Source organism: Lygodium microphyllum, chromosome 15, assembly GCF_053477565.2.
Source record: "Lygodium microphyllum isolate KBCC chromosome 15, Lygodium_microphyllum_v1.1.10, whole genome shotgun sequence".
Lineage (NCBI taxonomy): Eukaryota > Viridiplantae > Streptophyta > Polypodiopsida > Schizaeales > Lygodiaceae > Lygodium > Lygodium microphyllum.
This window is the reverse complement of record NC_141149.1, coordinates 119,781,272-119,793,456: the sequence shown is the minus strand read 5'-3', so window position 1 is coordinate 119,793,456 and position 12,185 is coordinate 119,781,272.

Genomic DNA, 12,185 nt, shown 5'->3' with positions numbered 1-12,185 from the left:
TCTCCATGTCGGTAATATTACCATATATTAGTTTTGAACGATAAGATATAGGGATGACATACCACCATCGGTTATTGTTTACCATTGAATGATACATAACCTGTATTTGAAAAACAAAAGCAAGAAACTTAAATACTTATTATATTGTGTATATGTATCACATGTATATATATATATATAAATTAGCTTTTGCATATATACATGCTCGCATTGTTGAGGTAGTACTAATGTGTCATTCTTGTTTTGGTGAAATTTTGTAGAGTCAATGATTATAAAACCACTTGGATGACGTCTGATTGTGCAATGCTCACCATTTGTTACCACGTCTTTAAATCACTTCACATCCAGTACATATATAAAGAATCGTCTGAAGTCAAGCTTCAAAATATCTTGGATCAAGCCACAATAACCTTCCATGGTACCATTGGCATCCTCGAAGTGAGCAAGGACACTACAATCTTGGGTATTTCTCTTTTCATCTATACGTTGAGTTCGAAGATGTTTACCCTCACACCAAATAGCATTGAATAATGTGCACTAGTAGTAAAAGATAAAAGATCAAACATGTCAATTATTTATATAAAATATAACTTATAGAAACAAATTAATTGATAGTATGTCTCACCTTTGATAAGCAACCTCGTGCGTATTCCGACTCTTCTTGAGATATATTAATTTCCTCTTCTTTTTCCATTCTCTCCATTTCCTCATGTAACCAATCTATATCAATATGACGTGGGAGCGCATTTAGATGATCTGAAAATGAGACATTACGTCCATATTTGGTGCGAAATGCTTGTCTTTCACTTTTTCTTCTTGCCCTTGCTTCATTATATAGTGTCATCCATTTACTCATTACATCACTATTGAGCACACAAAAACTATTTAACTTACGAAGTTCTTCTTTTGTTAGCACTTTACTCATTCATTTTCCTTGAGGTATTATAGAGGTCATCCTCAAGTCTTCATCATCTTTCCATAGTCATAGTTGAGAGGGGTCCACTTTAGCAAGATATTCAGAGATATAAACAAGGGATGATTGCACTAACCAACCCTCTCCGTATCCTGGAAAGTCATGCATGGTCCACAACAACATGGCCTTCAATGTGAAATCTCTAGAGAATGTAGATGCGCTTGTATCTTGCACCTCAAACCTTCCCATAACATTTCTAACTCTTCAATCAAAGGCTCTAAGTAAATGTCCATGTTTTTTTACCTTGTGCTTTCCAGGAATCAGAAGGGACAACATTACATGTCCCTTTTTAATTGCCATGGATGAAGGAATATTATAGTTCACCAATACCAATGGCCATACACTGTATGATGTGCTTTTGATGCCAAATGGATTGATTCCATCCATACCTAAACCAAATCTCAAATTTCTTGGCTCTTCTTTGAAAACGGGCCACAAATTATCTATATGTTGCTATGCCCGTGTGTCTGCATGGATCCTCCATTTTCCATCACTTGAACGATGACTAGCATGCCATGACATGAGCTTTCCAATAGACTTACACTTGAACATAAGTTTTATATGTGGAACAATCGAAAAATATCTCAAAACCTTACGAGGCACATCCATTGACTTCATCTCCACTTCGTATCTTGATTCGCCACAAACAGGACGCTCTCGTGCGAACTCATGAATCCGACGAAATAAGACACAATCATTGACACATGCATGGATCTTGACATAATCGAGGCCTCCCAGAGATGTCAAGTAATGTCTTGCTTGCTCTCTCTTAGTTGGCAATTTGTTTCCTTTTGGAAGCATTTGTGATAATAACCTACATATATTTTTAAAAGTGAGTTAAAAAACCATCAACATATATTTCTGTCTGATTTCAAAATAGAACAATTAATATTATGATTCATAAGCCAAACTGAATTGATACCTACTTCAATAACGCATCCAAACTGACATTACTCCATCCATAAATTGTTTGCAAGTTAAGTATCTCGAGGGACACACAAAGAACGGAGTACGTACAACCTTCATACAACGGAGTAGATGACGCTACGTATAGTGGATCATCTGGCTTCGTAGAGTGACCTTCTCCCTGAACCGGTTGCGAAAATAAATGGTGTACCATGTTGTCCAAAATCTCATCCTCTACGACTTGATAGGGCTTTTCATGAGGGCTACTATCATGGTCGTGAGTCTCCACTCTTCTTGAAGACTCTACCTCCTCGTGTCGATGTTTTGCTGCCTCTCGACGCCCGGGAGGGAGCATCTGAGGATGTGGCACCGTATCCTGCTCAACCACAAAAGGGAGTTTCATGTAAGTTGATATATATTGAGTAACATAGACTAGCAATCTTAGTGTTTTAAAAAAACAATGAATACCGGTGATTTTTCTCGGTCCCATTCTCCATACAAGCTGAGGTGTGACATTGCAATTCAACGTGCTCGAAAACAACACCCTCGACAACGATCACACATGTATTTAATTTTTCGTCGTAGCCATGCATCTCGATTATGAAGACGTAATGTTTCATCCTCACTTGAGGATGTGCTCATTGACTCATCAACATGCACTGCACTAGGTGATGACGACATCATGATTAAACCTAATTCATGAAAATATCAAAATATTTGTCATTCATATGTTTACATAAAAATTTCAAGCTAGCGTATTAATTATTCTAATATCTCAATTTTAAATACACAAAACTCATCATAAATACATTAAAACTTATGATAAGAATTCACTATGAAAACTTATCTTAAAAACAAAAAATTATGATAAAGCCTAAATGCGCGTCTATATCCACGTTTATATACACGTCTAAAGTAGCATCTATTTGCTCGTCTATGTTGGCATCTATGCGTGCGTTTACATATACCTTAGACACGCATATACACGCCAAAATAGACGCACACATCAAAATTCAAACCATACTTAAATCATTTTTTTTCAAACTGCGCCTTTCCTTTCCTGTGTTTTTTGTGGTTCTGAAGCTCGACTTTAGCCGACATGCAGTCTCTTCATGCCTCACCTCCTCATGACTCACCTCTTCTTTCATTTCAAACACATAAGAAGGGAAAAAGGAAAGCCAAGGAGAGGAAGAAAGAGAGAACAAGAGAGAGGAGAACAAGAGGAAGAAGAAGAAGCAAGCAAGCAAGCAAGCATCAAGGGAGGGTAACTCACCAAGGAGAGGAAGAAGGAGAAGCTGGAAGAAGCGCCACCACTCGCCACACCAAACACCCAAGGTGAGTCTCTCTCTCTCTCTGTCTCTCTCTTTCTCTCTCTATTTGTGTATTAGGATTTCTAATTTTATTATGTATTGCATTTTGTAAATCATGAATGGCAATCGTCAGACAAAAATCAGCCGATTGAGCGCGTCTGCCAGTGCGTCTACATTTTAGTGTAGACGCAGGTATAGACGGGAAGAAATATTTTCTCTCATTGCGTCTAAGGCCGCGTCTCCTCGCGCGTGTGCTCTGCAGTCTACATGCGATGATATACGCGCACGCTAGAGCATTGACCTGGAAACCGCATCTGACAGCACGTCTATACTGCATCTCAAATGTGGATATAGATGCACTTTAGATAGAGGGTTGACTTTAGGGCTTTGCGTCTATCCTGCAATTTAGACGCGGTTATACACGTGCCATCTCTGATAATTTTTTTTTTTCATTGCTGATTCAGAGATATTTTTGCAATGATAAATGTGACCAATCCCATGTTTGTGTTTATTAGTTTTCTTGTTTATGAGAAACATTAGCACTTAAGTTTTATGCTCAATGTCTAAAGAAAGCTCTTTGAAAATATTTAGGTGTGGATGAAGGTAATATATGATTTTTTGTATGCAAACAGGGCAATCCATAGAAGGTATCCAAATCCTGAGGGTCAGTGATTCTCGGATGATTGGGGACGCACAAAAGTGAGGGATTTGCTTCACAACAAAACATCCCACCTCATGACACGGACCAGGGACTCACTGCGGAGGCAGGAGGAGGGGCGTGGAGCCTATAGCCAACCACCTATGTGTCACCGCATAGAGTGGAAGAAAGCCAAGAAGAAAGCAGCAGAGAAAGTGAAGAGTTGCCAGCACGCAGAGGCGCGACGGGTCCAAATGGAAACCATGGGATCGTCGCATTACGGATCAGGCGGCAGAGAGTCGTGGGAGGCGGAGTTTGTAAGTATATTTTGATTTCTAGTTTTTAAAAATTTATATTTCTTTCAATTCTTTATATAATTTGTTCTAATACATTGTGTCTCATAATTGTTTGTATATATCATGATTGTTTTGCAGACTACTATCATTGGTAGAATACCTACTCCTAGAGAGGTAGGTTACCATCGAGGCTATAACCGCATAGCCACATGGCTTCACTTCTACGAGAAGGGTCTCATCACTGAGGACCAATACAATCGGGCTATCGGGATTTGACAGCTAGAGGAGGTATGCTTTTCTTACTTTCCTATTAAAAGTATAGCTAATTATAAATTTTTCTCCACCATATCTACGTAAGCAACCTTGATCTTTTGTGTGTGTAGGTGAACCCGGATGTGGAGCATAGCTAGGAGGGGGATAGCGATGCTAGTAGCCACGGTGGTGCTAGCAAAGATGTTTCTTCTTCAGATTCGTAGAGGAGCACCATACCTCCTCTATGGCCTTGTTTTCTTGTATATGTATTATCCATCTTTGAGTCTACTACTTGCGGCCATGCTTTAGGTCGCAAGCACTTAAACTCTCCATGTAAATGCTTTTGATCTATAATGAATACATGGACTTTTATTTTCAATTCTCGTGCTTTTAGATCCATTGTCTTTTTCCAAAATGCACAATCTGATGTATGGGAGGGGAAAAAAAAAACCAGAGAGCATGTGGTTACAAAGGCTCTCTGGTTTTTTTTCCCAGTTCTGTTTTGCGTGTCTATCCGTGCGTCTAAATTGCAGAAAATGTGCGTTTATAAGCGCGTCTACAATGGAGAGTACACGGCTCATACACGCGCAAGATAATTCAAATTTAAAAAATAAATCAAATATCTTAAAAAATAGAGGAGATTTTTTGTTTTCCGTTCGCGTCTATGGGTGCTTGTAAAAGTGCGTCTACAGGCGTGTCTATATGCCCGTCTAATTGCCAAATAGACGCGTTGGTAGATGCACATAATAAATTAAATAAATAAAATTTTTGGTTTTTTATGCGCTTGTATTCACGGGTGTATATGTGCATCTATTGTGCATCTATATTTGCATGTAAATTCGTTTATATATGCGATCATAGACGCGACGCTGTAGATGTGCAAATAGATGGGCGGATAGACGCGCCTGTAAGATTTTCTCTATATTCAAAAATCGCGTCTAAAAGTGAGTCTATGAGGCCTTTTTGTTGTAGTGAACAATTGTATCAACAAGGAACATGCTTGCCTTTATCGCTTGTCAATGGAGTCTTGACTCTCCTTTATTAGTTATACACTAAGTGATAGATGCTCAATTCTTGCCTAAAGTGTGGGCATGCATTTTTTGAAAGTGGGCACAAGACATAGATGTTGTATATTTATACACAAAAGGACATATTTTTTACAACACGTAAAAATAGTGAACATATAAAATTGTTGATTAGCTACATATGCAAAAAGTGGACCCTTTTCCATTGTATTGCAAAGTGGAAAGGGGAGAATCTTTGTCCAAAAATAGGAGGGAAGTATACTAGTTTAGTAGGTATACAACATGTCACCTCCTCCCTAGTGTTTAAAGAAGAGTGGACATCTAATTGCTAGATATACACATTGATTAGCTGGTAACAAATTGTATAGTGAGTGCCCATCACTTCAACTCTCCATAATATAAAATCTTCAACCACCAACACGGCCATTTGTCCTAGTAGACCACCAATATCATGAAGGGTAAATGTCCACCAAAAAGAGTACCTTGGAAGTAACACCAATAGTTGCGTAGACAAACATGGTGCTATATTTGAGGTTTGCTCTTAGCCATCCAATCCTACTCCTTCCCTTCAACTTCCCCCCACCATCTAATCTTGCTCCTTTGAAACCTCCCCCCTACAATTGATGATCTTGCCTAGTACCTAATAATAGAGTGATAAGAGAGGAAGATCAACATTCCTGAAGGATAAGGAAAAAGGTAGTAAAAAGGACTAGGAGAAGTTATAGGTTTCAATCCATTTAACTATTAGGGTGAAAAATGCTTCAAAAAAGATCCTTGTAATAAAATAATTAAGTTACTAATTAGTTGAGGTTTTAATTACATGGAACCTCCAAATTTGGCTATTCAGATGTGAGTTATGAGAGAATGTATGGTTCAATAAAGTGGTCATCTATTAAATGCCTACATAACTTATATCAGGGGTTGCTTTTCAACTATTATCCTTTCGTTTTGAATAGCTAAATATTCTATTTCTAGATTTTTCCACCACAATCATGTCCACTTTTTCCTCATCAACAATCCTTTGAAAATATTGTTATGGTATATTCTATTTTGTTTCCCACTAAAATCACATATGTTTCTTTCTTCATGCATGATTTGAAACACACAATGTCATGTGACTATATGTCTAGTTGGTGAAAAATAAGAGATATTTTACTTAAACAAGGAGTTCAACTATCCATAGAGAAGAGCCAATTGGTCAGATTTTATGGAAAGTGGAACTTTTATGTGACAAGATGTAAAGATTCGTCAAGTGGCTTACATGCTCAACAGAGTTCTTATGTTAACTTGGAAAGATCATGACGTGCATGATTTTTCCTTTAGTCTTTGTAGGACACTTCACAAAGGAGTTTTGTCTAACCTTAGTATATGGAGTGGTATTTTGGAGGTTGAATAGGTTTGTGATTTATATGATTTCTTAGCATGGAAAAAAGAAGAATAGAAAAACACATGCCATCACAAAGAACATGACTGAGAAAAATATGAAGAGGAAGGGGACTCCTTTTATGCTTCTTGTTGATGATGAAGACATGCTCTCATAATAGAGATTCATGAAGGCCAATCAAAGCTGGAAGGAGGGGACTTCTTTGATAACTTTTATGAACTAATTTACAATAGTTCATTGTTGTACACATGGTGTGTATATATATATATATATTGTTCCTTGCAAAGGGTTCTATGTCTTGAGTTTGGATCATATGTACAATAGTTGAATTGAAATATGAAGGATATTATCTAAGCTATTGTCTCAACCTTGTTTGAGCTAGATTTATTTAAGCTATATAAGATGTGAATCAAAGACTCCACTTAAATTGAATTACAATATTCCTTGCGGCCTCTATTGTAGATTATTTCTTTCTTTGAGATTTATTGTCTCTCTTCTTTGTGACTTTTCTCTATAAAATCATAGTGTGATTTTGTCCTTTCATTTCCATCCCCCTCCCCTCCCCTCCTTCTCTCCTCCCCCCCCTTCGTTGACATTTGATGAACCCAATGTGAAAGGTCATTTGGAGAGTTACATGTTGGGTGATGCTACGAGTTCTTCTGTAGGTTCTTCTAATGAATTGAGATAATATTCCAGACCTTAATATGTATTTGCAATAGCAATACAAGTAGGAATGGCTACCTGTACTACCAATGAATTGAGATAATATTGTAGAATTTTAATATGTATTTGTAATAGTAGTACATGTAGTACAGACACTAGTGGTTGCAAACATCTACAAAGAATGAATATGTTGTCATTAAAGCTTTGGAAGATGTTGAAAGCTAGTTGAAATTGTCTAATCTTTAGAATGTTTTAGCCTATCAAAAGATGTATGCAGAAGACATAATACCATATTAGAGAATTTGGAAATCTTCCTAGTCCAACTTTCAAATAAGGAATAAAGATTTGGCCATGTGGCTAAATCTTAACCCATGCTTCAAAGTGGGACTTGGAAAGACAACCTATATTAGGGTAGAATCCACTTTCAAGTAAGGGGACAAGATTTGATCATGTGGTCAAATATTAACTATATTGAAAATTCCCAAACTATATGAGAATTTCCAAATTCCCTAATATGGTGTTAGATGGGGTTTTAAGGATAGTAGAAGTTAATTAAAGTCAGTATTTTGTATGGCTCACATTAGTGCATGAACAGAAACTTTACATCATTGAGTTGTATATGAAAGAAACAGTCTGGGATGTGCATGGAGTGGATTATGAAGCCTAATAAATGTCTTGTAGCTATAGAACTATTGCATGAGTTTGAGTGTGAGTTTGATCAGCTGGAGATTGTTGAGCAATATAATCTCTAGAGATTGAAAAGATAGAGTTATTTTTGCAGGCTATAGATCGTGCTTTTTGCAAGTACGCTCGAGAGAACTCCTTGAAGATGGAACTACAGAGAAATTGGCATTAAAAAGTAGAGTGGCAAGATGTTAAAGATGGAGTCTCTATTTTGGTTAACAAACAAAGATGAAGAGCAAGAATGCATGTTGGGATTATGTCTTCAGTCACTAGCAAGGCAATAGAGCTTGCAGGAAAGTAGCCTATACGTAGAGCTGCTCCACATGTAAAATATGATGTGACGGATGAACTAGTGAACAGTATGGTGCTTAGAATGCATATGTAGTAGTTGAAGTTGCTAGTTTTGGGTTGCAGATTGAGAAAGGGCTTAGATGTATCACGGTTGGTTAGAAAGTTGATGCAATGCATATGGCTAAAAAGCGTAAGATCCCTAGAGTCGAATTGATTGGTGTAGGGAAGAGTATTCATCTAATGATAGTGTAATGAATGCCAATACATGTGTGACATACTTTCCGTATACATTTCCAATGTTCTCCCAATGATCTTCAGGGTAGGGATGAGTTGTATTTGCACCTGCAAAAAATTTCTTGGGCTCCAATACTCGAGGGGTGTTCAAATTTCCTCCTTGAGCTGGGTTGTGCACACCTTCATGGTCATTAATGGTAAGGGGGGGTCACCCCACTATTGTCTTACCATCTCACCTGGCATTGGCCTTGATTACATTACCTGGAAGAGACATGGCATGAGCATTCTAAGCTAATCAACCAACATGAAACACATATTTTGGAAATAGACTTTCAAATTTGATGAGATGCATGGTATAATAGAAAAAGTGGATGGGAAAGGGTATTACCTCAGTAATTGAGTGATTCACTAATTGCTTGGCCTTTTTCAAACTTTTTTTTGGGGTTTACTTCAAAATCACAATAAAAAAGATGGTTATGGTTAGAAGTATGATGCTCAGCTGAAGAGAGGGATTAATTGAACCACTCACATGAATGCGTTCCATAAATGATTGAGTAGATGAAGAAGTAGACTAGTACATTCCCTTGAACCCATCAATGCGGGGGTCTGGGGGGGCAGTCCCCCCTTGGCCCGCAGGGCCGTTACGGTAAAAGCCATGCACAATTTGGAGGACCGTTTATAGCCAAATTTTGAACTACGTGCCCTAAATTTTAGCCCAGTGATGGATCTGTGATGTGCCTTTAGCTCTATGTAGCCTTTGGGGTCAATCTCGGGGTTTAGATGTGTTAAAATTTGTGTTCTAGATACCTGTCTGATTTTGATAATTTTCTGTCCGATTCTGAGATGTTCGATTTTCAGGAGTCCGATTATCAGAATCAGACGTCCGATTTTGGGGTGGTCCGGTCAGCCTAGTGGTCCGATTTTGGTCACGTCCGATTCTAGGAGTCGGATCGAAAAAGTGGTCCGATTCTGGGAATCGGATCGGACAGGGTGGTTCGATTCTGACTAGTCCGATTCTGATTGGTCCGATTCTGGACTGGTCCGATTTCCAAAATCGGACGGGTCGGTCTGAGTGGTCCGATCGAACAGCATGGTCCGATCGAACGGTTGTACGAGTTGGTCCGATTATGGACTGGTTCGATTATGGACTCGTCCGATTTTGGTCCAATTTTCAAAATGGGACGAGTCGGTCCGAGTGGTCCGAGTCCAAGTGGTCCGATTTCCAAAATCGGACGAGTTGGTCTGAGTGGTTCGATCGGACAGGATGGTTCGATCGGACGGTTGTCCGAGCATCCGAGCGGTCCGAGTCCGAGTGGTCTGATCGGATAGGATGGTCCGATCGGACGAGCGTCCGATTCTGGGACTCGAACGGCTTGGTCCGACTACGCGGCCGACGGCCCGCGAGTTGCACGCGATGCCTCTAGACTGACGTCTACTACACCGAATCGTCCAGTGCCTTCCAGATAGGTGCAAGACACTACAAGGGAATGCCAGACATGCCTGGAATCACTGTGGTGCTCGAATCAAATGGCACTCCAAGGATCTGTGTCCCTATTTCCTTGTTTTAGCCTGTTATACAGCAATAGAAAACCCTATTGTTTGCTTCTTTTTCTTTGTTTTTTCCTATCCTAAATGCATCCAAATCACAAAGTAAATACCTACACTACTCTATCTCACAATATAAATCTCAAAAAATCAAAAAACCTACTTGCCCAGGAGATCGAATACCATCTTCAACCTCCCTCGCTTCCTACCTATCTACCTCAAGCACCGGTTAGGGGGAAAATCCTTACTTTGATGCTCGATTTGAAGCATGCAAGCGCTCAAGGCTTGAATCCGTTGGTCCCGGCAATGGAACCAAAATGTGGGAGCTTTCACTCAACCGCCAAGACCCTCGGACCGCTTATTGTTTCAAGTGTTCCAAGCCGAGCACTAATGGCTACCTCTTACATAGCCGACACGCCATCCATTCCTACGGGTGTAGTGAGTTTACCTCCATGCCGTTTGAGTTACCTCCTCTCCCGCGCACTCCGGTAGCTCCATAATCCAAGTGCAAGCTTCAAGCAAGCTCCATCCTCAAGCTCCACGCTCCAAGCTCCATTGCTGCGAGCAAGACAAGAGAAGAGAAGAGAAGAGAAGAAGAGAGGAGAAGATGGAGAGTTTCTCCTCCTCAGTCCCTTACCCTCACACACTCACTCCCTCACACTCTCACACTCCCTCTCTCAAGCATAAGCTCAAGCAAGCAAGAACAAGAAGAAGAAGAAGGAGAGGAGAGCTACTTTTGGCCACACACAAGAATGATCTTCTCATTCACTTTTCAACTTTATATACAAAACCCTAAATCCCTTTTGGGCGGTCATCCCCTTTTCCCCTTTTTTACATGGCCGGCCGTAGCCTAAGGCCCTTTTTCGCATTGTCCTTCTATCTTCCTAGATTCCTTTCCACCACCCGTCTACATTTACAAATTGCACGGGTGAGAGCCCGGCGCTCTTTTACAATATTTCAGGGTGCGCCTTTTTATTTTAAAATGCGCATTTCCCCTTTTGTATTTGCCTTGGCCTTTTAAGGTTGCCCTTGTGCTTTTGGCCTTTTCTCCTATTCTTTCTTCATTCGGACTACCTTTTTTCCGCCTTTACCCTATGTCTTTTTTATTTCCTTTTGCTTTCTTCGTGTTGTGGTTAACACCTAGCCATGTACTTGATGACCAACAAGTTGTAATGCCTAGTCAAAGAGTCCTTGAACTAAGGCCTGATAGAATCTTAGATGTTAGGGAGAGACAACTGAGATCCAGAACCTTGAGAGAATGCCTCGTCCAGTGGAAAGATTATCCCGAGGAGGATGCCACTTGGGTCGATGAAAACACTCTCAACCATCAATATTCCCTGTTTATCTCGAGATGAGGACATCTCGATTCCTCCAAGGGGAAGAGAATGTAATATTTCTACGGAAAATTATTTCGTACACGTGTGAAGTCTCGGGCAAAAGACAATGCCGGTATTGTGGTTGCGAACGATTCGATCATTAATTGTACACTCTCCACGGGCCAATCGAGACTTAGGACTATGGGTTAATAAAAACGTGTGCTCTTCATAAGAAGCTCCTCTTGATAGGAGGCTAAAAGGATAATATTTGGAATAATGGCAAATTTATTTTTTGTAATTATCCTCACAGTGGATAATTACAATTTTTTTTTGTAATTATCCTCGCAGTGAATAATGGCAATTTTTTATGTAATTATCCTCGCAGTGGATCGTGTTGGAGGAGAGGGAGGGGAGGTGGGATGACTGAGCATCCTTGGTGGATGCCATGGAGGGGGTGAATGCCATGCAAATGGCCGCGTGGGGGGAGGGAGGTCCTCCTCCCTACACCCTATAAAAACCCCCTGTGGGGGGGAGTAAGGAGAAAAGGAGTAAGGAGCCGTGATGCTGCCATAGAGAAGGAGCTGGACAAGGGAGCGGAACGCTGACGGAGAAGGGAGAGAGCCACAACGTTGGGTCGTGATGCTGCCGTAGAGCTACGCTGTCTGCAGA